The following is a 27,038-nucleotide window of genomic DNA, read 5'->3' as shown; positions in this document are numbered from 1 at the left end:
AAAGGATTTTATAACCTTAGTATTGAGCAGGCTGATAAAATACATCTGCACTGCATAAAACAATACATTTCCAAGGTTACTGAGCTTGAGAAGCTGACATTCAGTCTGTTAAAATTAATTATAATAATGTTCCTTTTGTTTATATAAACCAGGGTTTTTTATTCTTATTAATTAACTGCTCTACTTTTATCCTGTCAAAATGTTGGTAGCTTTGTACAATGGGAAATGTTAATTGCTGACAGTTAAATTTGCTGCTCCATTGCATTAGCAGCGTATTCAAATTATGTCATTGAACTAATCCATCAGACATACTAAGGCAGGTGCCTCAGGTGCCAGGTGCCAGAGCTGAGAGTGGCAACAAGATTTTGGAGGCAAGAGTTTTGTGCCACACTGCCTGCCCTACATCCCCTAAGCGAGCCTTCAAGTGTTGTGAAGGACTCTTTCCTATCACCAGTGCTGACATCCAGTTTGAAGGGCACCATCTTGTTTTTCACAAAATGTCTTGAATGGCTGGAGAACCTCCATCACTAGCCCACTGACAAAACAAAGTGTCCTGTAAGAAGAGCCCTGTAGAGAGATAAGGCCAAGGCTCCATCTAGTCCCTAGTCTGACTAGTCAGGTGCTTCTGATAATCATGAAGTCATGAGGTCACAAAGTCAACCATTGCTCCTCCTCCATTTTGTGCTATAAGAAGCCCGCTGTTACAGCCATCTTGTGTTATGCCACCGACACACACACACACACACACACACACACGAATGCATTTCAGGAGAAGCAGCCAACACTTTAAAGAGGAGGACTACTGCCCTCTGCTAGCTGCGAACACACCATCTTCTCCTATTGGAACCAAGGTTTCAAAATGGTCAGGGAGCCTCTCAATTTCAAAATGGTCAGGGAGCAAGGTTGACCTCCAGCTCAGGGAGGGTAAACAGGATGGCAACAAGGGAGTAGAGCTAACATACTCATCCCCACTTCCAACCCCACCATCTTGAGGAGGCTGACATGTTTTTTATATGTCTCAACAAACCAGGTTGCTGGGATTCCATCAAAATATACCTGCTTGCAATACCAAAACAAACATAACTGATAACAAGCTTTGTATGCTGTTGAATCTGCATCTATTTGAATAGCTTTTAGAATGATTGTGGGTACATAGTAGAGAGAAATAGAGCCATGGTTAAAAAAACACACCTCAGAACAAGGTATAGAAATAGTTGCATTGCGCCTCTGTAGTATGTTTCTTTTCATCTGCATTTATAATTTGTATACCGCCTTTCTGCATTGTAAACAGAAGGCAAAATATACAACAAAAGAACACACATCCTATAACAATCTGATCCAACACAAAACAAGTCATAATGGAAAATATGACAATCAACATAAACAACTTAAACCAATTAAACTAATATTCAGTAATCCAATTCAAATAGAATATTAAATGACAAAATTAATTCTCAAACCATCAACAGATCAGAATTTAACAGAAAATCACTCCCAGCAATTACAATAGATCATCACTAAACTAATCAATAAAAACAACTGCAAAGTCACTACACAAAATACCACAGACCATGTGAAAAAAAGCAAAAAAGTTGAGCTGCCAAGTCACATAGCTTCTAAAATTGCAAAACACAGCTCATCCTCTGGTCCAGGTCCAATATCTAATCCTCAAGCAGATGACCAAAAAAGTTTAGTCTCTGTACTGAAACAATAATGATTTCAATATTGCTCTAAGTGGCCTGGAGTCATCTGTCCTAGTGCACTCCATCTCTGGAGACTGGGGTTTCTGGCAATGTCATTACAGTCTCAGTAGTCTCCTCCTAGGCTAGGGCACCAAACAGAAATTGATGTTGTTACCAGCATCCTGTGTCAACAGCATCTGCATCTTTGCACTTGGCCTGGACTCAGGTCAAGGTCTTAAATGGTGTAGCGGAGAAGAATATGGACAGCCTTCCTAGTCCAGTATCAATCCTGCACCTGACTCCGGCCAACACATTGCTGCCTGCCTCACCAAAATACAGCAAGCAACCCGCCTTTCTGAGTTGCCCCACAAAAGCTGAATTCAGAGCACACAGAAATTTTTATGAAGCTTCACAATGTTAAAATGCATCCACCCTTTTACCGTCAAAATCTATTAAGTGAAATGAGAAGTAGAAGCAACATATACCGCCTATTGTTTGTGGGAGAAATTCTGTGTAATAATCAGCCGGAAAGAAGCAAGCAATATTGCAGAACTGCATACTCTAGCAAATATTCGTTCCCTAAATAAATAAATTTCTCAAGGTTGGAATGGCAATAACAGACAAATCATTACTAATTTCATTTTTGCATGGCATTTTGAAGGGACCAAGAACTTTTAACGCACTTAACTGCTCAGAGGGGATAAAGCAAATCTCAGTTGGTTTTGATCAAGAGAATTCTTTTGCAACTTTTAAAGTCAGAATGCCAACTACCAAATATTGAAGTTTTGTCAATTGTTCTGCCTCATATATATATTTACTTATTCAAAAAATATTGAGGGGCTGCTTTGTTGGTAAAGTAGCTTCCAATGGCAGAACAAGAAAAAATATATAATTTTTAAACATAAACTTCCTATTGCATGAACCAATGATGCGAAACCTGTGGACCTCACCGCCACCCTGAGTGACAGCTCTCATTCAAGCTGTTATGTGGTCTAAAAAATCAGACCTGCAACCCCCCCAACCACCTTATGATACATGATAAATGCTCTAGGAGTTGATACCACTGTAGGCTTAGGCCCTTTACTTTGCCAGAGAATTGCTTACCCGCGTCCCCAGGACCGAGAAGAGAATAAAAAATTCCAGGAAAGTTTCTTCTTTGGAGAAAAGAGTTTTATTGCAAATCTGTGCACAGAGACAGTCAGCAGAATATAGTTTCTGAAATCTGACTGTGTTGTTACCATGTTCAGCAAGCATTTTTATACCTGAAAGCATTCACCCTCCTCCCATACCTCCCCCCAAAACTTCCCCAATCAGCTTGGCAAGTTTTCAACTCATTCCCTTTTAGGGCATATCAATATTTGCTGGCTAAGGCTGCTAGCTAAGCACTTCCTCTGCTGGTTAAGCATTTTCTCTGCTCAGTAAGCACCCCCTCCCACCTTCTTGTACACGTGTCTTTCTTTTGCTAGCTAAGCATTCCCTTCGTATCTCTTCTTATCTTGCATTACTTAAAGCAGAAGCAAAGCAGGAAACATCTTGCTAGTGGTTTTTAGTTGACAGCAGTTTTTGGCTAGGCAGGAAACGACCTTCTGACCTGTAGCTAGCATCAGCAGTTTCAGATAGCTGGTTAGACAGGAAACGGCCTCCTGACCTGTCTGATTTAGGCTTTGCAAATAACTGCATTTTTGAGTTTGAGCTTGTGTAGCCATCCTAGCAGAGTGCCGGAATTTACTATGTGTAGATAATATTAATGATTAACCGTTCCCCTCTCCCTTCACTCCCTCCTCTTCTTCTGAACAACCTAATACTTAGGTTCGTTCTGGGGTATGGGCCTATACTCCCTCATCACAGCGATGACTGTGGGTCCTAGCTTCCGTGACAGGAGTCTTTGCATCATTTGCTGCAAGCATTGCAATAAGCAGGGGATACAGAGGCAAAGAAGCAAAAGGATTAATAGCGGTCCTGCTAATAATACTATAACATTCCTGAGCCAACTGCCATCAGGGAGCCAGGAATACAACCAACCCCATGCATCACTCCCTGTGGCTTTCAGCGGGTTTTCAGCTATCATTGTTTCCATGTGGTTGATGGTGACTGAAATATTATCTAGGACATATCTATTTTATTGCTGAAGGGCCCACTGATACTCGTGCTCTATCAGCTGCCTTGCTTTTTGGGAGGTTGTGTCCCACCTCTCTGAGGAGGAGCCTATTATCTTAACCAATTTTCCCACCTGTCCTTGTGGATGCTTAATACTCTCATGATTTCCTCCCAACACACTGTATCCGAAAGGGGCTTCTCCCTCTACATATATTAACATATACCCACAGGAATATATATCCACCCTTGCAGAGGCCTGACACACGGAGTGACCATATCAAAGAGTTCTGGCCCCAATATCAAAAGTCCTGGCGGTGCCTCAGAATTTGCTGGAAAAAAAGTCTCTACGTTGGGGACGCTGCCCGCGGGCGTCCCTCCCATCCACTTGTCCAACCGTCTGGCGCTCTTCTGGAGATGGTTAGCTTCAGAGGATCATCAGGATTTGGTGTAACTGTCCAATCTAAAATAGCCTTCTTCACTTAAGTGTGGTGGACCCAAGGGGTGAGGTAACAGCAGTGGGCCTGGGTCCACCTGTTAAGACAGAGAGAAAATCTCGGGAGAATTACTGCACATAATTATTAAACTGCACATTTTGACTAGCATGGGGGGGGGGGTTATTGCAAAACTGAGTGGACAAAAGCTGGTCCATTGTCAGATCCTATTGACCTAGGTAGCCCATAGCGGGGAATGATCTCCCTAAGCAGGCACCTGGTTACTTCAAATGCCTTTTCAGTTCTGGTGGGCCAGGCTTCAACCCATTCTGTATACGTGCAGATCGCCACGAACAGGTAGCGGTATGGTCCACAGCGGGGCAATTCAGTGAAATCCACAACAAGGTCTTCCATGGGTGCAGTTCCACTATGCTGAATCCCCGGGGGAGCCAAGGGTCCGGTTCTAGGATTATTCTTTAGACACAGCAGGCATTTCCTGGAGATCTGGGCTGCCAGTTGATAAAGGTGGGCTATATAGAAGCACTGCTTCAGCTGTCTGGTTGTGGCATCTGGTCCCATGTGGGTGGACTCATGGTATCTCTGAGTAATCTGCCGAGAAAGGGACTCTGGAATCCATATTCTGTCATCATGAGTAAGGTACCATCCTTCTTTGGACATGGTCAGCCCCTGGGCATCTGCAGTGTCCCTTTCCTTTTTGGTGTATATTGGCTTATCAGCGGTGTTCAAGATCCTTCCAGGGACCAGTGCTCCAATAACTGACGCAGGAGCTGGTTCTCGGGCTGCTTCCTTGGCCACCCTGTCTGCTAGTCGGTTTCCTCTGGCCACTTCTCCTAGTCCAGTTTTGTGTGTCCATAACAGTGTGCCACTGCTACTGCCTCAGGTTCCCATACTGCATCCAGGAGGTCCAATAAGGCTTGTGGGTGGGCCACCTGATTTCCTCTGGAGGTCAAGCAGAGCTGGGACTGCATGCGGGGTCACACAAACAGTGTCTTGGCCAAAAGTAAATTTGTCTGCTTTGTTCAGTAGGGTGGCTACTGCCACAACTGCTCTCATGCATGGCGGTAAGCCTTGTTCTGTAGGCGTCAGGCGCTCAGGTACCCTTCATGTCACTGGCTGTTGCCAGCTTCCCAATTTTGGCACAAAACCCTTTTCGCTGTCCCTTGGTCCTCATCCACGAATAGAGTAAAGGGTTTCTCAGGGTTTGGGATGCCAAGCGCTGGGGCTTGCTGTAGTGCCCTCTTCAAATCCACGAAGGCTTGCTGTTGTTCTGTGTTTCAAACAAAGGGGTCTCTCTCAGTTCCTCTGGTTGACTCATGTAGAGGCTTGGCAATGATGCTGTAATTAAATATCCATATCCTACAAAATCCTGCAGACCCCAGAAAGCCACGGAGTTCTCTGCAGTTCTTTGGCTCTGGTATCAGGATAATAGCCTGCTTCCTTTCTTCACTGGTAACAAAAGGGTGTTCCACTGTGATTGGCATTGCCTCAAGATCCTATGTTGGAGCAGTCGCTCTAGATGCACCTACACTCCTTCAGTCGCCCTTCGTGGGATGGGATACTTATTTACTGCAACAGGATTGACAAATGGCTTGGGCTTCACGATTATTGGTGGGATATTCTTTGCCATTCCTGGGGGGTTCACTTGTTCCAGAATACTGGCGGGGATGGGTCCCTCCTCTTCTTTTATTATCATGAGGCGCCAGTACTCCCTCAGGGGTGCCTCCACAACCAGTTCCCCAAGTGACATAGTGGACAATGTGGCTTCTCCCGATGGCTTAAAAGTAATTTGGGCTTGCAACTTTACCAACAAATCTCTTCCTAATAATAGAATAGGGCATTCTCTCTTCCAGTGCCCTTCCTGTCGGCAGATGGCGCACTGATTCCTTCCAAGACGGCTTCGCCCTCCTCCCCGGGCACTTCCTCTTTCCTGAGGGGTGGGTGTGGTAGCCTGTAATGCCGTCAACTTCCTTGTTTGATACTTCTCCTTTTTTTTTTTTTTTTTTTTTTTTTCCTCTGGGCTTCCTCATCTCTCTGATTGTAAGTGGTTTGAGCTAACTTCAACATCTATTCCAGCCCATGGCCGATGCACCCCTCATGCTTCTGGATTTTTTCTTTTGGCGAATATTGGACGCTGCCTGAGCTACAAAGGCAGCCTTTATAATGGGGCGTTGGCAATATCATCTGGGTTCTCCTCAAAGGTAGGGTTCTAATTTCTCCAATTGCACACATCAGCACTTGAAAAAGGCACATGTTGGACTGTATAAGTGCATGGTGGTGCTTCCCCACCCTGTCCTGGGGGGCTGGTGGGTCATACACTCTGCATAGAGGCATCATTGCAGTCCCACCCTTTTTCTGTGCCTTATGGGACTTATAGAGGGACGCACTGGTTGCTGCTTCTATCCATTCCTTCTGCCATTACTTCCCTTGTGTTGGGAAACATCCTGCTGCTGCCAACAAATGGGAACTAACATCCACTTCTTTCGCATAGGGTTGTACATACTGTTGCAATCTCAATTGTCTGATACTGTGTCCACATTTTTCCTTTCTTTGCTAACTCAATTAGTCCCTTCATAAACTCCTCATCATCCTCTTCCTCTTTGCTCTCTAATTCATCATTCATTAACAAGTTGCTGTCCCTTTTTTCTAGACTTGGTGCAGGGCTTGCTTGGGCCTGGGGACCGGCTCCTCCCGGTGCCTGGAGACCTGGGCCTGGGGGATTTGCCAGAGGGGCAGTTGGTGGAGCATAGGGTGGTGGCGGTTTGATGATTCCCCCCTCCTCATCTTCTGGGTCTGGTATCACCGGGGGCTTTTCTGCCTTCCCTGCCGGTCGAACTGTACAGATTGTATTTCGTGGGGCGTCGCCTTGGCAGGCTTTCAACCACGGTGGATTCTTTTCTACATTGGTTTTCCAAGTAGAAATATAAGGGATCTGGTCTGGGTGGACGTTCAAGATATTTTGATATAGTGGGCTGATTAGTTGCAAATCAAAGCTCCCCTCCGAGGGCCAGTTAGTTTGTTGGGGCCAATCAACTTCACACAATGTCCTCATCCTCTGTCTTCTCAATTTGAACCCCCAATCATCATGCTTTGTGGCCGCTTTCCAGTTCTTTAAAAAACATTCCAGAGGACTACATTGGCTTGCCCCAGACCCCATTTTTTTTTTCTTTTTTTCAGATACCCCGCACCTAATGGGCTGTAAATTCTTTCACACTCCACGCACTACAGATTGTGACCTGCCGAGGTCGCCCTGGCAGAAAATGCACAACCCTGCAATCGCTCGGCCAAGGGGAACGCTAGGCCCCGACCCACACTTGACAACAATTCAGTCACTGGGGTATCCGACATGCAACATATAACATACAAATCACACCATTATAATTTCAACATGCAACACACAAAACACACCAATACAATTTCCCCTCTGTTTCCCTTTTACCCAACCTTACTGGCGGCAAACTACTGCAATCGGCCAGTTCCCTTCCTGGCGGCCCTCTGCACAACCAGGTGAGGCTTGATCAGACCTCGCCCCCCTTTTCCTTGGGGCCCACGCCCTTTCCCTTGGGCTTACCGTTTTCCGCTGCGGATTCCCTCCTGGCCAGTCCTCTTTCCTCCCTCGACCGAGGTCCCTACTCAGGAGCGGTGTGGCCGGTTTCCCCCACGAATCAGTAGGGTGCGCGCTGAAGCCTGCAAACTCCGGTCCGAGCTGTTCACCTGGTCGAGCCTGGCTCTTCCCGGCCCCCCTGGGGTGGGGCAGATTTCCCAGCCAACGCACCAAGCTGTAGGCTTAGGCCCTTTACTTTGCCAGAGAATTGCTTACCCGCGTCCCCAGGACCGAGAAGAGAATAAAAAATTCCAGGAAAGTTTCTTCTTTGGAGAAAAGAGTTTTATTGCAAATCTGTGCACAGAGACAGTCAGCAGAATATAGTTTCTGAAATCTGACTGTGTTGTTACCATGTTCAGCAAGCATTTTTATACCTGAAAGCATTCACCCTCCTCCCATACCTCCCCCCAAAACTTCCCCAATCAGCTTGGCAAGTTTTCAACTCATTCCCTTTTAGGGCATATCAATATTTGCTGGCTAAGGCTGCTAGCTAAGCACTTCCTCTGCTGGTTAAGCATTTTCTCTGCTCAGTAAGCACCCCCTCCCACCTTCTTGTACACGTGTCTTTCTTTTGCTAGCTAAGCATTCCCTTCGTATCTCTTCTTATCTTGCATTACTTAAAGCAGAAGCAAAGCAGGAAACATCTTGCTAGTGGTTTTTAGTTGACAGCAGTTTTTGGCTAGGCAGGAAACGACCTTCTGACCTGTAGCTAGCATCAGCAGTTTCAGATAGCTGGTTAGACAGGAAACGGCCTCCTGACCTGTCTGATTTAGGCTTTGCAAATAACTGCATTTTTGAGTTTGAGCTTGTGTAGCCATCCTAGCAGAGTGCCGGAATTTACTATGTGTAGATAATATTAATGATTAACCGTTCCCCTCTCCCTTCACCACCAAACTGTAGCACCCATGTAGTAGGGCAGAACTGCAGAACTGCCTTCCCAACAGGGGCAGAGTGGCAACATACGGTGTCAGGTGTGTGTGGTTTGGGGGAAACAGCCTGGGTGGCCAAATTAGGACCCACACACCAGAGGTTCTCCAACCCTGTCCTATGGTATCAAGTAAGAAAAGGAAGGTATCAATTTCATGCCTTCAGTATTCTAGTCCTAATATCTAAAAAAGGAAACAAGTGCTCCTTGCCGATTTTCATTTCTGCTACCCTAAACAGCTGCTTATTCAAATATTATTCAGAAACTGACATAAAGTTGCCTTGCTTTTCATCAGCAAAACTAAAAATAGAATAATGTATAGCCAAACTGGATTGTGCTGCGAAATATAATAATGTTAGAAATGTGAGAACCGCTCATAAAGGAAACGAATGTACTAAATATGGATGTTGTATCAATAACAATGTTGACTACCTCTTACGATGAATTATTTTGCAGGTTTCATCACTTGCTTCATTTATTAAATTTTCAATCTAATTTGAAACTCAGAAGTCAGGGAATTTGTAACAGCATGATCAAGTTCTAAAACCTTTGTGCCATAAATTGACACTTTTGTGGGAGGAAGGTAAAGAATTTCCTTGCGGATTGAAAAGCTGATTTTGTCTGGTTGCACAAGCTATATTAAATACTTTCCAGACTGAAATCCAGTGAAGTGAACAAGATGGAATGAGCATCATCTAGCTCAGAAGTCTCTTTCTTTTTGCATCTATATCATAGTGGCTAATCAGAAGAAGTGTCCAACCAGAAACTTTTAAATTGAGCTGTTTAAATTGTGTCCCACACTCCCACATTATAAAAACTACTTTACACATATTTTCTTTCAAAGCATGCTTGAAACTTGACCACTCTTTCTTCAGATAAAGCAGCCATGGGATGGGGGCACGTAGGAAATCCAGCTCAGGGCAATGGTATGGCAGGTCCTCTCACTGAGAAATCAAACACCCACCATTTATTCAGTCCCTTCCTCAGAACAATAAGGAAAAACTTGGGGAGAAAAATTATATGCTATCGAGGGTCCTGCAGAAAACTTATTGAATATTTATCTTGCTCTGCTTACACAAAGCTTACGTGGATGTTAGGTTATTCGGGCTTCCTCAACCTCAGCCCTCCAGATGTTTTTGGCTTACAACTCCCATGATCCCTAGCTAGCAGGACCAGTGGTCAGGGATGCTGGGAATTGTAGTCTCAAAACATCTGGAGGGCCGAGGTTGAGGAAGCCTGGGTTATATCCAGTCTGTATTAACCATTTGTTCTGATTTGTTTGCCGGGCATTCATATGATACTGAGCCTTCATCCTGATTTGCCTTCCTGTTAATCATTAATCACCCACACACTTTTCAATGCATTTCCCTGTGTCACTTTCCAAAAGAATCACAGAAAGTCCTGTTCTTACTTAAAGTGGATTTGTTGCATGAAGGTGGCATGAAGGTGACAGAACCCTTTAATTCATTTTAACTACACAAACCTACAGCAATATGGGCTTGAATCCATCCTGCAAAATTCTTACAGTCTGTGGGACACCCGAAGAGTTTCTTAAACAGGCACAGCTTAAAAGTTTGTGTCCTTTCAAACACTGTCAGACTACAAGCTCCCACTGCTGATCACTGGAGACTCACAACATATAGAGGCCCCAGATTCCCCATCCCTGGTCTAAATCATGGGAAACTTGGAGCTGGAGCTGAACATATGAATATACAAATCCTTGTTTTTATTATTTAAATATTTATGAACACCACTTTCCTTTAAAATATCGCTCTGTCACGCTCAGAGTAGCCACATTGAAATAATGGTCTCCCAGGTAAGGAGGCTCACACCAATGCAGCCCATTCAGTCATTTAATGGCATGGAGGATGTCAGTCAAAGGAGAGCCAGTGTGGTGTAGTGGTTAAGAGCGGTAGTCTCATACTCTGGTGAACCGGGTTCGCTTCCCCGCTCCTCCACATGCAGCTGCTGGGTGACCTTGGGCTAGTCTCACTTCTCTGAAGTCTCTCAGCCCCAGAGTGTTTGTTGTGGGGGGGGGGGAAGGGAAAGGAGATCATTAGCCACTTTGAGACTCCTTTGTGTAGTGATAAAGCAGGGTATCAAATCCAAACTCTTCTTCTCTTCTTCAATGGCCGATTGCCATCTTCTACCTACATGGTCGCAGGCAGTGTGCCTTCAGATAACAATCACTGGGAATCTCAGGTGAGGAGAGTGATCTTGCGCTCTAGTTCTGCTTCCCACAGGCATTCATCTGATTGACCACAGTGAGAATAGGTTGCTGGACTCCATCGACCTTTGGTCTGAACCAGCAGGCTCCCCTTTTCATCCTATTGCATGGTTCCATCGTGAATGACTTGTGCCGTCTGACTGCAGTTTCTATTTCATGTTTTATTTTGCAAATCACTTTGGAGACCTTTGGGTCGAAAGGCAAGACTCAAAATGTTTTGAGTGACGCAAATGTTTTCAATGAATAAACAAGGGTCAAAGCAGGGACCGGTGTTGTTCCCGCTTCTCCCGGTAGCCGCCTGCAAAGTTCGATTGCCAAAGTCATCTAATCTGATGCAGGCTGCAGATGCAAATTGGGACTTGTGCTAAAATTGGAAGTCAAACCACACTGGGTAGGGGCGGATTCTCCCTGCTGCTACACTGAGCACTGGCAAACACAATAGCTCTGAGGTCAGAGAGTTTGGCACAGTGCATCTCATCCTTTGTTGGAGCGCTAGGCAGACACGACAGCATTGGCCCTGCATTATCTCTGGTGCTGTACAAGGATCCACTTTGCTCTTTCAAGCTTTTCCTTCTGCCTGAAACATATGTGTATGGCAAGCAAAGCCTGGTGCCACTACGGACTTCCCCATCTGTTCCTTCCCTTTATTGATAGCAGAATGCAAACACTGGACCTTATCACGGCAGTAGATAAAGCCAGGGCACAAACACTTACGCCTCTGAGAATATGCTTAGCAGCTCCACACATCCCCTGCATCCAATATATATTCCATTATTTTTCTATTGATTCCTACCCTCACAGGAATGGAGAATTATTGGATAAGAGACCACTATTTATTCTTTTTTCATAGATATTCATTAATGTGTGGTTCAAGATGATGTTCTCTATAAATTTAGATGTCAAGACAATCTTGCAACATGTGTTGAAAGGAAAGGGACACATACTTATTTTATGTAAACCGAGCAACTGATTTGTTATTATTGCTATTAGCATTTATTTACGTAGGACCATCAGTGAACATAGCACTGTGCACAATCAAAATAAGAATTCTATCCTGAAGGGCATACAACACACACACACACATCATTTGCCCATGTTATCTGCCTCTGCCCTTTTTATGCCACACAAGGAGTATGATCTAACACAACAAATTCACAAAGCAAAACCTTGCCTTGCCACCTTCACAGCCTTCTCAATAAGTGTTAATATCTTTCTGCCAAGCTGTCTCAAAATGTGCAACACCCGAATGGAAGAGTGCTATAACAGTTTGAACAGAGCTTAGTACTTTTCACAGGCCACAAAAGCCATCTGGCAACCAAAACGTCAACATGAAAGCTCCTGAAGTCAGTTTTAGTTTATATATATATCCCCAATGGGACCCAAGGCAGCTTACAGATAAAAACAATAATTGATTAAAGAGTAGGAGTGAGGGACAATAAAAAACAACGAGTCATACAGTCCAATGGTCAAAAACAGATTCAGGTGCAATACAATGAGGAAGATTCAAAGTCAAACCTTAAGGCCAGGTTCCTGTCTCTAAAGATGATCCAGTGTTGGAATCCCAGGGTCACAGTCTGGTGGAGCTCCCAAAACAGTGAAGTCGTAGTCCATCAAGTGTAGAAGTTGAGCAGACAAAGAATCTTTGCCTTGCTTTGCTCCCCCCCCCCCCAGTCTTGTCTGAGGCACCTGAGCTTGCTCCAGCTGAGATCTATGCCTCTTGCCTTAATGAAGCATGTGATCCTCACCTGCCCTGAGCTCAATCTAGCTGAGTGACCACAAGCCTCTTCCTGGACCTAACGAGTCCCATGATCTTCACCTGATAGTAAGCTGGGCTGGGCTCTCTTGCTTGCCTCAGTCTCTTAAAGTGCACTTCCTGCTGTTCACAATGCCTCAGAGGCCATTATGTTGTCAGAGAAGGGAGCACCTGCACCTCCACTTCTGGTGATGGGTCTACTGCCCCTTTGACATTCTCTGATGTCCACTGAGTACCTCCTAAGCCCCCTGCCTCCCCTTCCCCATCTTCAGCTTGTCCCAGTGTGTACCAATCCTGGCTACACCCCTCACTAGGATCCGCTTCACCTTCCTCGGTGTCCTGCCAGTTCATGACACTATGGCTGTTTAAAGTGATACTGCTTTGAATATAAAATATAGATGAGGCCAGAATCATGCCTTACCTTTTTATCATCTATGTAAAAAGGTAAAGGTACCCCTGCCCGTACGGGCCAGTCTTGACAGACTCTGGGGTTGTGCGCCCATCTCACTCAAGAGGCCGGGGGCCAGCGCTGTCCGCAGACACTTCCGGGTCACGTGGCCAGCGTGACAAAGCTGCATCTGGCGAGCCAGCACAGCACACGGAACGCCGTTTACCTTCCCGCTGGTAAGCGGTCCCTATTTATCTACTTGCACCCGGGGGTGCTTTCGAACTGCTAGGTTGGCAGGCGCTGGGACCGAGCAGCGGGAGCGCACCCCGCCGTGGGGATTCGAACCGCCGACCTTTCGATCGGCAAACCCTAGTCGCTGAGGCTTTTACCCACAGAGCCACCCGCGTCCCTTTATCATCTATGTAGAGGTAGATAAATTCTGGCCTGATCTGGACCCTCCAATGAAGCTTTTGGGCGCCCCAAGACCTCACCAATTTTGGCAGTAGTGGGGGGGGGGATAAAAAATGGACACAGTATGTATTAGATGCTCTTATGTACTGCTTTTATCATAATAATCCCGATATGGTTTCTATACAATAAAAGATTGATAAGAGAAGATAATATGCGGCTGAAAAAAAGTAACAATAAATAATTTCATGATATGTACTAACAGTACTAGAGAGATCCAGCTATAGAAAAATCGGAGCCAGTTTGGTATAGTAATATGAGTAGGATTATTCCACCCCGTGGCCTCTATTTGTGACCGCTGGGCCCCAGATCAGGCCATGTGTCCTGCTTCTACCAACCTGAGAACACCGTCCCCTGCCCTGGGTCTGTCTCCAAAGCAATCCAGGGGGTGCAGCTCAGGAGGAGGGTGGGGCTTGTGTGCCTCTGAGTTTGAGAGAGTGTGTGAGAATACACCCACTTTTAGCCACACCCACTGCTATCATGTGCCCATCTCCAAAGGGTTGCCCAAGGGTAAATGTGACCCTCAGGCTCAAAGGGGCCTATTCTTGCTCTAGATCAATTCTTGTTCCACATCAACCTTTCCCAACCTTGGGTCCCCATTTGTGGTTGAAGTTCAACCAGCATGGCCATTGGGCTGGAATGAAGTGAATCATAATCCAACCACACCTGGGAAGCCAAGGTTGGGAAAGGCTGCTCTAGATAATGTTTTCTCTCTATGTACAAACTCATTGTCTTCCATTTTGTTCGCTCAACCAGTCATCCCTTAGCACTGAGACATTCCACACACACACCCATCTCCATGGATTACGATCGCATGTCTTATGATTTGCAGTTAAACCTTTTTCAAATAACAAAAGGCTCCCCAACGGGTGAACACTTCAAATTAAGTTGCAAGAGACTATAAACCATGACTGCAGCCATCTGCATTTGTTTTGCACGATTCATTACTTTCAACTGCGTGACCTCATCTCTCAAGCAGTTGCTGTAAAACACAGTTGCTCAGAAAAGTCATGTGTGCATATAATAATGGCAGGAACCGTTCTGTTCTTCATGTTGGTCCTACGACAGCACGTCCAGGAATCAGCTGGGCAGTGGACATAACCACAATCTATGGTCCTTGCAGCAATTATTTGGCTAAAGCAGGGAGAGAACGCTTTTAATTATGGCAACTGGAGGACCTGCCGGTGCAATTAAAAATTCATGGCCAAATTATCAGTAATCCCTTAACCTAGAAATTCTAAGTGTCAGAATTCATGACTCATGAGTTGTATTAGCTTATTTATCTAATTGCAATAGCTCTGCACCCATTGTGGGCTACTAACAAACTTACATAACAAAAAAATGGTGATTGCCTTGAGGACAAGATGTAATTTAGATTTCACCCACAGGTGAGATATAATCTTACTACAGTGGTGCCTCGCAAGACGAAATTAATCCGTTCCGCGAGTCTCTTCGTCTTGCGGTTTTTTCGTCTTGCGAAGCACGGCTATTAGCGGCTTAGCGGCTATTAACGGCTTAGCGGCTTAGCGGCTATTAACGGCTTAGCGGCTTTAAGAAAAAGGAAACAAACTCGCAAGAACTCGCAAGACATTTCGTCTTGCAAAGCAAGCCCATAGGGAAATTCGTCTTGCGGAACGACTCAAAAAACGGAAAACTCTTTCGTCTTGCGCGTTTTTCGTTTTGCGAGGCATTCATCTTGCGAGGTACCACTGTATATTGAAAAGTGGGTCTTTGACTCTTACTGTGAAGGCATCATTTTCTCTTCTACTCTGTATTTGTGAGATGTTGTGTTGGTTCTGTTCTGCTGCAGGTCAGCTGCCATCAAAAACTACATTATTCGTCTCACTACCCATTGTGGTGAAATTATGTAAGTTTTATGATTTATGTCAGTAACTATGTTAATTGCCTTCCAATAGAAGGTTAAATCTAAAATTTTAGTTTTTCATCCCATCACATTTTTGAGCTATGAGGGTTTGAAATTTCCAAAAAACACACACAACCATTTTGGCTTTGTCAGGCTACAGAAAAACCTTAAAGGCTCAGGCCAGCATTGAGATACATCAAAAGTAAAAACACCAATCTCTTCAGAACTTCGTGGGCTTTAATATGATATGCCACATGATGGACTTACTTTAAAATTTAAACTTTTTCTCTAAACTAAAACATCCCAAATGGTGCAACCTTTCCCCACAGTTTTACCCGTATTTTTTGCTGCATAAGACGCACCTAGTTTTTGGAGGAGGAAAACAAGAAAAAAAATATTCTGAATCCCAGAAGCCAGGACAGCAAGCGGGATCGCAGCTCAGCTCCCTGGCTTGTGGGATAGCCATGCACAGCCTCTCCCTGGCAGCGGGATGAAGGCTCCTGTTGCCCGGAAGAGGCTACACGCGGCTATGGCTCCCCCAAGAGCCATGCTCCCTTTAAAGAGCGTGTGGGGTGTGTGTGCGGCTCTTGGGGGCTTTTCCCCGAGGAGGGAGAAGAGCTCCACGCGGCTCTTTAAAGGGAGCGCTGAGCAGAGCCTCCCACCTTCATTCGCTCCATAAGACGCACACACATTTCCCCTTACTTTTTAAGAGGGGGGAAGTGCATCTTATAGAGCGAAAAATACGGTATATGGACCAATATAAACTTCTCTTTCCACATTTGTATGGAAGTAAGTTCATTAGACTTGCAGAATCCAAATAATGTGCTTACAGTTCAAATGGAAAATTGTGAAGCTTGTGCTAGACTTATTTTCATCAAGATGTGGGAAATGGTCGATTTGGATGTTTGGGTTGTGAATTTCAGCTTTCTGAAAGTGACAATCATCGCAGGGCAGCCTTATTAAAGCCAATGGGAGGCTTTGGTTGGAAAAATGGATTGCTGGCATAATGAGTTACTAAGATTTTTTTCCCCCAGGTCATTTTGTTTGCTTCTGCATCCTCTTGCCAACGAGTGCATTTTTTTCCAGAGCCATCTCAAAGGTTTTCTCTGTTCTGCTACAGTGGAAGAATTGATTCATTTGTGAAGGGAAACTTCAGCAGGGGCAGTGGGGGGGGGGACACAGCAAAAGACAGATATATCTATATTTTGCTAAAAATACCTTTTGGTTCAAACCACAAACAACACATTGACAGTGCTAAAGTGATAATGTCGTAAGACAGAGGGAATCATTTTCAGTGTGTTCCAAATTCAATTTCGTTTGTGGCCTCTGTGCTTTACTTCATGTTTAGAACACTGACATTACATGATTCCTGCACCTTAATTTTTTCATTTACTGGGCTTTGCATTATGAGTAATGTGCGTAGCATGTAACGTGTGTTGTTTATGTGGTGCATATTTCATTTAGACTTTTCTTCTGGTTGGCTATAAACATCTGGTCTGCAAAATGCTGATGAAATGCACAGCTCTCTCTCGCTCTCTCTCTCTCTCTCTCTCTCTCTCTCTCTCTCTGTTTACCCTATATGTTGGTGTTAAGGGCACCTGCTGAACTGGAGATGTGGAGTGTGATCAGCTGTTATTGCTTAGCAGAAACCAAACAAAATGGTGGTCCATGCCTTTTCCACCTGGGAAAGGACCATAGGGAAGTAGTACGACATCCATTTGTTGGTGAGCTATAATTCTCATCATTCTGGATCATTGGCCATGAGGCTGATGGTAGTTGTAGTCCAACAACATCTGGAGACCCAGGGTTAGGACGGTCTTAGCTAGTTCAAATATAACTGCACCTTAACTATGTGTGATGTCCTTATTTCATTCAAGAACTATAGCAGCCACTTAGACCAATAATCTTGTACCTTCTGTTCTGATTGGGGTTCCCTTGCCACCCTCAGTTCCACTAGAGTCTTCCGTCATATTTCCGTCTTTTGAGATCCAACAAGATCTGGGACCAGACCAGGATTAGAAGGAAATAATACATTTTAATGTTCTGTGGTTTATTTACTGAGAGTACAGCCAAATAAATATATGGAAAAATAGGGCGGAGGGCAGGAAGATAATTAGTGTTAATGGATATATGTCCATTTATATGTAGATAATAATTTGACATATACCATAGCGGGAGTCTGGGGAGCAGAGGGACTAGGAGAGCATTAAACGGAAACTAGTGCTCACATCCTCCATCTCAGCAGCCCTTGAATGAGAAGCTTCCACTGGCACAATTCTAGCAATTTCAATTATATACTACTCTGGCAGAATCAACTTATTGGGAGACTCCAATAACTAGAAGACTCCCTGGGAAATCTTCCATTGGCTTTACAGTGATGATGCCAGATCTCTATGTACATACATGTGTAGAATGAAGTGCAGATTGTTCAGCCTCTTGTACTCATAGGATTATAATTCTCAGGCAGTGAATCACAGAGACAGTGTGCCTATGTTTATAGTCTCCTGGTGAGTAGCATGGAAAGAGATACAAGAAACCAAGGGATTGCTGTCCGTGTGTTACCTTATCCCCAAGAGATGCTGCTTCTGCATTGCAGAACACCAGGCCCAGCAGGTGTGTTCAGTGCATACCACTACCTGGAGAGCACTTCCATCACATTATGAGATGTTCCACTCATCAGGTGTGCAAATTCTGCCCATCTTCATTACTGTTACTCTTCCAAGACTTGAAGGCAGATTGCCTGAAGTAGGGAGATCGCATGTACTCATGTAGACTCTGTGCACAATGCACAACTCTAATTTTCCATGTATATCCCTTATATTACACAGTCATTCTTCAGCTCACCGAAGGTGGTGGGGATGAGGTCAGAGCTAGCACACTCATCCCTGCTTCCTTTCCCTCAGGTATTGTATACCTAGGTCAGAGGAACAGCTGAAGAGGCCTATTGTTTAGGTTCTAACAGGTAAGCCTGAGTAGACATGGGGAAAGTTGACATATGGGTTTGTTGCAGGGCCTGGTCCCTGTCTTTATGTCTTTGTTATCTGCCCTGTTGTTGCTGATTGAGTGACTGCTTTAAGTTTGGGGACAGTCTGTAAGCACCAAGAGGCCTACCACTCAAGGCCTGTGAGAGGCAAGTGTCATTGTCCAATATGAGCTGTAGATCAGAAATTCCTTCCAATTGTTGGCCTTCAACTCCATCAGCATGACCAATGGTCAGGGATGATGAAAGCTGTAGTCCAATTGTGGGATGTGAAACACAAGAGCAGTCAAGTACAACATTCCTAGAGTGAACATGTTTACACATGGGGAGGGATGTTTGTCCAGCCAGCAAGTAAACTTCCTATTTTCCTCTGGGCTGGAACAGACTTCTTCTACATGTGACTAGAGGTGGGTGTGGCCTCACCTGTGCAGGTAATGACAAAAGGACAGGGCAGGGCAGCCATCTCTCTCTCTTTCACCACATGCATCGAAGAAGCAACATCTACTGAGAGAAAGATGCACTCTTGGCTCCCAGCCAAGAAAGGACAAAGGGACTGTCTTCCTATAAGATAGATTCCAAGTGTATGTTACTTCATTAAGCTTAAGTCTGCCTTCTGGGATCTGATTGTGAACAGAATGTGAGTAAACTCTTCTTATACTTTTGTAAAAGACTGTGTCGTCTATTTTATGAGGGAATAAGGGGGAATTACCAGAATAGTTATTATAGAGGCTTTAGCGAGCCTAAGCAAACGCTGCTGTTGCAAACTTAAAATAAAGGGGAATGTTTTACTCTGCTGAAATTGGGGAACTTGTTAACACAAGTTGGATAAGGATATAATCAGACAATATATCCTCTCCTGCATCCCTGAACATTCCCACACCAATGACACATGGAAGGGTATCAGTTCTCTATCCCTCCTATAGATTGTGAATGATGCATCTGAGTGGCTTTCGTCAGAAGTTATAGACCACAAAATTTTCTCATCTAGGTCTTCCCTTTAGTAGATTATTTGTGGGTACCAGTCAGGTCCCATTGTGCTGCTTTTTCACTTCACTGGGTGGGAACTGTAGTCTTAAGAATTGCCTAGTGTAAATCCTCCGGTTCTGAGTCTCACTGAAAGAAAATTCAGCTGAAATGCTAGTATCAAAGCAAAGCACGCTTAGCACCTGAACCGAGTACAAGGTGGTCCATCTCCTGAACTCTTTTAAGTGCAGCGTTTTATTCTACTCTTTATGGCATAATCTTCTTCAAACTACCCACTGTGTGCAATGCTGCTGAGAAAAGAGAGCCTGGTCTTCCAGCCTCAGAGCAACCCTTCCAAAATCACAGCCAGCACAAACTTTTGAAAGAGACAAAGTAGGGGACGGGAAAGGAGGAATAACAGGAGTGACTTAGAACTATTCCCAGCCAGGCTGTTTCAAGTGCTGATAGAATAAGACTTTGTGGATAGCTGGGCTGTGAAAATGTGCTCTGTCTCACCTGCCTCAGAACCCAGCAGATCTCTCCACGATGTGCAAGGACTGTATTGTATTTCAGCCAAAGTGGTGTGCCGCATTGAGGACACACACACACACACACACACACACACACACACACACAAAATATCACATTATATCACTGGGATAAATGAAAAAGGGAATAGATAGAAGAGGTAAAAAGAGGTAAAGAACGAGAGAACAAAATGAAATGAGATGGTGAGAAAGAGAAAGAAGCAGGAAAAGTTGGAGACGGAATATAATAATGTTTGTGGCATTGTTAGGCAGACACCAGGCATTCTTGTCTCCAGCTAACATTCATAGGGTGTGTTCCAAAGGATTCCATCTCACAGTGTGGCATTTTAGCATCCTTTTAAAAGAAAGGCTCCCTGTGACAAGATAAAATTGCAGGAAAATGGAACGAGCTGTGTGTGGGTGTGTGGAGAAATTCATTCGGCTCATTCCTAGCATGTCCTTCAATCAGTCATCAATACCAGGATGAGTTCCATCATAACAGGAATAAAACAATCAAATGTACCAAAATCAATTTTTTAAAAAATGAAAACCATGATATAAACATTTTAAGTCAGTGCTTTTCTTTTTCTTCTGGTAAAAAATGAGGTGCCGGTACTCATTATTTGATAAAAGTGCCATTGGTGACAGTAGAAAATGGCTGACATGGGCAGCAAAAAAAGAGGTAGTGAATATTGTCACACAGACAAAAAGCACTTGTCTTAATTTTAGTACAGTTGGATCCTCAGTCAGCAAAAGGCAGTGTTACATCAAAGCCCAAACATAAACCTGGGAAAAGAGATGTGTTTTAATCTGGTATCAAAAAGTCAATAAGGTCAGCATCAGCTATGTAAGCACATAAGAGTCCAGCTGGATCTGGCCAAAGTCCTATCTAATCCAGCATCCTGTTCTCACAATGCAGATACCTATGGAACTCCCCCAAGCAGGACCCGGGCGCAACAAGGCTCTTCCCACTTGCAATTGCCAGCAGCTGTTATCCAAGCTCCACCCAGCTGCCTCTCAGAGGGAAGGCATTCCATAGGCACACTGCTGCCACAGAGGGTCCTTGTCTTTAATGAAAAACAAGCCCAATGCATTACTTTAGGCAGGGCACTCTACAGCGTCCGCCCCCCCCCCAAGCTGCCCTGGGTAAAACAGCCTTCTCCAACCAGGTGTCCCAAAGAAGGACTGAAACTCCCAACAGCTTCATCCTAGTGTGGCTGATGGGAGTTATAGTCCCAAACCTCTGTTGGGCAGCAGGTTTAGGAGGCTGTCACAGAACGGTGTCATGGCAGAGCTTATAATTCAGATATAAGGAAGTTAGTCATTTGAGGATTTGCCTTAAGGCATCTTCCTCTCGGTGTGTGATGGTGAGGGGACATGAACCTGCGTCTCTCTGTGGTGATTTTCTTCCCTTCATTATCCATCAGAAGGAAACTGGGAGTGGAGAAAAACTTTTGTTTGTCCCCTGCTGGCCCAGAGAAGGAAACTTTTGCCGGCTTCTTCTGCGGGTGGCAGCAGGGCAGATATGAACTTGCAGGAGAGGGAGGCATCAGTGCAGACTTTTGCCTCCTTTGGCAAAAAAAAATTGTAGATCCAGCACTGGGGAAAAAACCTGAGATTGGAAGCACGGTCCCAATAAATACCTTACTCCAAAGGGCATCTCATTGTGTTCAGCAGGGCGGGGATGGGATTGAGGGTTCTCCTGAACTGGCACTGAGTGCTGCCGGGTTACAATAAAATTAACACACTGGCAAAGTGGGATCTGCCATGAGAAGGGTGAAAAGGGTTTGGAGGGGCCTGAAAAGCAAGACCTGTGAGGAAAGGTTGAAGAAGCTGGGTTTGTTTAGCCTGGACATAAAATGGTGAAGAGAAGCAAGTTGCAAAGGGATACTGGAAAATGATTCCTCCCTTTTTTGCCTCACAGGGATGTGTGTGTGTGTGTGTGTGTGTGTGTGTGTGTGTGTGTGTGTTTTAAATAAAAAATAAAAAAGTCTTTAGGAGGGGTAGAAGCTTTACATGGTCCCAAGTGGGGTATCAGTTTAAAATAATCTTTAATTATTTGTTACAGAAGATAAAGATGTACCCAAACTGAATTCTGGACTGGTTGAAAACCTGATTTTGCTATTGCTAAATTAATTAGAAGTGAAAGAAAGAAGAGAGGAGAATTTCATCATCATTATCATCTGAAAAATACATGTTATCATAGATTCATCCCCCCCCCCACTCTGTCCATGAGCTGATGTACATTTTCAGGCAACAAAATAAAAGAAATTTGTCAGACTTCAGGTTACCCTGCTCTTGGAACATGTAATAGCAAGGCAAAAATTTAAACCTCCCCCCACACGGCCCAAAGCAAATTGGCCATTTTCATCCAACGACGCAGCACGAACAGCTCCTCTCAATCACATATAATCATTCAGAGCTGTGGTTCTTCGAGAGGAGCAGAGGGAGACACTACATATGCCATTCTGAAAATGACCTTACAATCATACCCACCTCAATTATTGTTAAAAGAGTTAGGGTTTATTGTTTTTCATTTTCAAAAGGATTTATCTTAAAGCTCGTGTCTGTGTGTTTCCCTTTTGCACTTTTCAGAGTACTTCTGCTTTTCTTGTTGTTTACCTGCACTTAGATGGGCATGATTTACACGAAGTAAAGAATGGAAATCTGTGGAAGTGATGAGATGTTTCAGGTCCTGCCTGAAAGAGGTCAATCTTTTCCAAAAAGGCAGCCCAAAATGTTCCGGGGTGTACCTTCCTAGTGTTGGTTCCTGTCAGATGTGATGGAGGTGTAAGTATTCTGAGTCGCGATGGGAGGCCCCTTCAGCCTCTCCTGGATGCAGCCATGAACTGAGTTCCTTTTTCCCTTTTCCCTTCAGACTTTCGGCTGATCCTGTTGATTCCACGCTGGCACAGCATCTGGCTTTTTAAAAAACCCAATTCAAACCCTGACAGTGATTCATTAGGGCTCAGGAAGATGGTTATAAGAATGCAGATAATTTGCTTCTTTAAGATGCAGCTAATGCAAAAATTAGCCCTGATGAAATGAGGACATGCACACCAGGCATTTGAATCCGCTTGAGCCATCTACTTAATTCTGAGCAATTCTGTTGCTCATTGAGCCAGATTAACTGAGCACAAATGCCAAAGTCAGAGGGCCAGAGGAAGTAATTTCAACTTCTGAACGTGTTAGCCTGTGGCAATTGTTTTAAAGGATAAGGTGGGGGGCGGGCAGGCGGACAAGGCCATTTTCCTCAACCAGGGCCAACCAGCCCCAGGTGTCAGGTGTTGGACAGGCAGACACACTTCTGGATCAGCTGTGTGACCAGGTTTCCCATGGGCAACTAGATCATCCAACTAATCCCTGCATAAAAGGAGGATTGGAGTTGACTGGCCATCAGCTGAATTCAATTGCACACTTGATCCCGGCAGAAAGCAGCTTTGCCAGCCCTATGCTTGGCACTTTGCTGAGCTGGCCAAACCCCATCAGCAGCTGATCTGTGCAGAAAGCCGCTTTGAAATCACTGCACATCAGCTGATGAGTGGCAAGTTCCAGCTGTACATCAGAATTCTCTGTGAGCAGTTCAATAGGGCAGCTGATTTCTGCAGAAGGCAGCTTTGACGTCTATACACTCGACACGTTGCCCAGAATAGGTCCTGCAAATCATCAATTTTAATGATTTACTTTTCTATACCATGCTTCATCCATGGATTTACAATATAAAAACACACAAATACCTAACATAGACCCTGTTCCCCCGTACACAATTTAAAAGGCCATCAATTGTTTAATTAGCCAAATGCCTGGGAGAAGAGGAATGTTTTTGCCTGGCACAAAAAAGATACGTAATGAAGGCTCCCTGGGGATAGCATTCCTCAAGCAGGGAGCCACCACAGAAAAGGCCCCTTCTCATGTGGAGAAGGCACACAAAGAAAGGCCTCCAATGATGATTGCAGGATCCTGGTTGGTTCATATGGGGTGAGGTGGTCCTTGAGGTATTGTGGTCCTGAACCTTTAAGGCTTTATAAGTCAAAACCAGCACTTTGAAGTGGCAGGCTGAAGTAGCTCGACCGAATATGTGGTGCAGTGGATTATATGCTCAAACCATCTTGCCCCACCCTCTGGAAATGACCATCCACATAAGAATGGAAGCACTGGAAAGTGATGCCACCCTCCCCTAACTCGGACAGCCACTCTAGAAGGATACCGTTGCTGATGGTATCGAAAGCCACTGAGACACTGAAGAGAATTAACAAGGTCACATTTCCCCCCCCCCTCCCGACAGAGGTCAACATACAGGGCAACCAAAGCAGTTTCTGTGGGAAAAGTGAGCCTAAACCCCAGTTGCAGTGGCTCTAGAAAGCAAGTTTCCTCCAAGAGCGCCTGGATCTGGTCCGCAACTACCTGCTTAAGAGCCTTGCCCAAGAAGGGAAGGTTGGCAACTGGCTCCAAGGTGGAAACTCACCAGTCTGAACCAGTGCATATCCCTAAACATTTTGTGAATCTAGGTTTGGCTTCATTGAGGGACAGTATTTCAATATGAGTAGGAAAATCAGAGTACCCCCAAACATATTTTTTTAGAAAAAAGCACTGGTCTGAACAATTATTCAGAAGAGCATGCAGATCCCAACTCATCAGTTGAATGTTTTCGAATTCTCAAGGTGGCAGATGCCATCCACCTCTACTTCATCCGTGTTGGGTAATGCTGGTTAAATATAGGCCTTTTATTTTAAAGATGTGTATAGATTTTGAGCACTGTAACGTCAGAGAGTAAAACCAAATTATAGCCTTAGTGCCTCGTGTAACAAGATCCAAATCGTCACCACTGCCAAATAGACCTGATCAACATATGTTCTTGTGTATGTGCTTTTCACAGAATTATGGCCAAATACACTGGCTGCCATACAATGCCAATCAATATTAAGGCCCTAAAATAAATAAACCAGTTCCCAGAAAAAGGACTTTGCAAACAGCTTGAATATATATATATGTATAGTGGGGGTAGTTCTCCAAAATCTACAGTTCAAAAAAAGATATTTCTACTGACAGTTCTGCTAGCTTGAAGAAAGAACCGCAAAAAAAAGTTTTGGCAGCAGTTGAATCATTTGGCTTACCTTAAACATACCAGCCAGTGTTGGCAGCTGAGGACCATGGAGCAACTCAGCGGTCAAGCTAATTCACAGAGGTGATGTTATTTCTATCCTTACATAATAATAATAATAATAGAGAACAAGTGAAAAGAAGTTGAAATGAGCCACAGCTCAATTTTAAGCCGGCAGGCAAACACACCAAAGAAATTGCAACAAAAAGGAAAGGCTACAAAGTAAGTCCGTAGTATTCCCACGACGACAGATGCTGAAGTAGCTCGACCGAATGTGTGGTGCATTGGAGGTGGAAAAACAGGAACATTCCAGTTCGTAAGTCACACGCTTAACCAATATGCTACTCTGGCAAACCCAACCAACACATGGACTGGCATGGAAGAATGTTATAGGCTGACAGCGGTGCCAACTTGAATAAAATACTGGGGATGGGGCAGGTAAGCCTTGCCCCACATAATTGATCACAAGACGTGGCGGATACCATTTGCATGGCAATGCCCATCAACTTGGGGGGGGGTGGCTGGCCCCCTCAAATATTTTTTTTGGGGGGGGGGCAAAGGGACCTCAGTCCCTAGGAGTTTGCTCCTATGTAGGCTGATGTCTTTTCCATCAACCCCAGCCAGCATAGTAAATGATCAGAGGTGATGTAGTCAAATCTCTATAGGCCCACAGCTTCCCCACACCTGCTGTAAAGAGATATACAACAAAGCTAAGAAACATAAAGCAGAAGTTATTGCAGGTTTGACCACACACACACACGTACGTGTCTTGTAGCCCAGTAAACCTGGTATTTGGTTAGTGATTTGATGTCTGCTTCTGCCAAAATCTAACTCTTAAATATTCCCATATGCTGCTGTTTACAACCTGTTGATAAGCTGTGTCCCTAGAGAGTCCCCTAGCTATGAAAAATAGCATTATTACTTGCTTGAAGAGGAATATTAATGCACATTGCGGGCAGGGGGGCGTTGTTACTATTCAGTGGCCCGCAGCAGTTTAATAAATGCTTTCTCCTTTATAGAAATTGATAACAGGTACCACATTATATTGAAACAAGCACTGCTATAAGAAAAAATGCTGCCTTCTTGATACAAACAGGAATACAATTGCAGTATGCAATGATCCAAGAAAGTGAATTATTTCAAGCATCGCTCAACGTGAGCAGCAGCCCTCAAGGTACATAAAAGCACAGACAGATGTCCATCTCTAATGGCAGCATTAATATCCAGAGGTCCAAATTCAAGGCAAACTTTATTTTTCACAGATCCAATCATTATTTTGTTTCCTTTCTTTGGTTCAGTTGTTCGCTCTGCGTGAAATGCATTGTGCTGGAGCTGAGAAAAAGAATCTGCTTTGCGAGGGCAATTTTGCCAAGAGAAAGTGAGGTCTATTGCTCACTAGTCACTTTCTTCCTTGAATTCCAGATAAATGTTATGGATTCACCAAAGCTCAGCTTCACCTCCTGGATGAACTCTTCACGTGGCCATTGGATAGATGTGTTGGCTATCTGCAGTTTAGTAGCGCTGCAGAGAGCTTGCTGGGGAGACCATGCATTAAAAAGGGACTCAAAAATAAATTAAACAAGGTTTTAATAACAAAACAAAAACTCCATTTACACTAAATACATCAACAACCACGACCCAACCACCAACCCATCCCCCAGGATAATGGGGGAGCTAGGTGCTGCTCCTTATATACTATACCCAATTGCTGACACAGCTTGATTAACACAACTCAGCAGCACCTGCTATGTTTCACAGCTGCAAAGCTGGGTCTCGTTATTTTGCTCTGGCCCTTGCTCTGGCCCCTTAAACACATACACATCGGGTGGAACAATGATGAACCTTTACATTTAAAGAAACCATTCAACAAGATGAAGACGGCAGAGCTCAAAATCATTGCCCACAGAAGTTTTAATATGAGGATGGATACTTTTTAAAAATATATTGAGTCTCAGATTTTATATATGCTGCTGAAAAGATTTATCCCCTAAGCAATAGAGTTTCCTAGGG

The 27,038-nt window shown here is 44.4% G+C and overlaps 1 long non-coding RNA gene across 1 annotated transcript; it reads right to left on the bottom strand.

The window, feature by feature from the left end:
- Positions 1–15,335: 15,335 nt before the first annotated feature.
- On the bottom strand, positions 15,336–18,363 carry LOC128424158 (uncharacterized). The gene is made up of 3 exons (XR_008332939.1): positions 18,020–18,363; positions 17,370–17,455; positions 15,336–15,408 (listed from the first exon to the last, which is right to left on the bottom strand). It is a non-coding gene; the product is annotated as an uncharacterized LOC128424158 (long non-coding RNA).
- Positions 18,364–27,038: the final 8,675 nt, after the last annotated feature.

Source organism: Podarcis raffonei, chromosome 12, assembly GCF_027172205.1.
Source record: "Podarcis raffonei isolate rPodRaf1 chromosome 12, rPodRaf1.pri, whole genome shotgun sequence".
NCBI classification, from domain to species: Eukaryota; Metazoa; Chordata; class Lepidosauria; order Squamata; family Lacertidae; genus Podarcis; species Podarcis raffonei.
The sequence above is the reverse complement of the archived record's forward strand: the minus strand, read 5'-3'. Positions and strand labels throughout refer to the sequence as shown.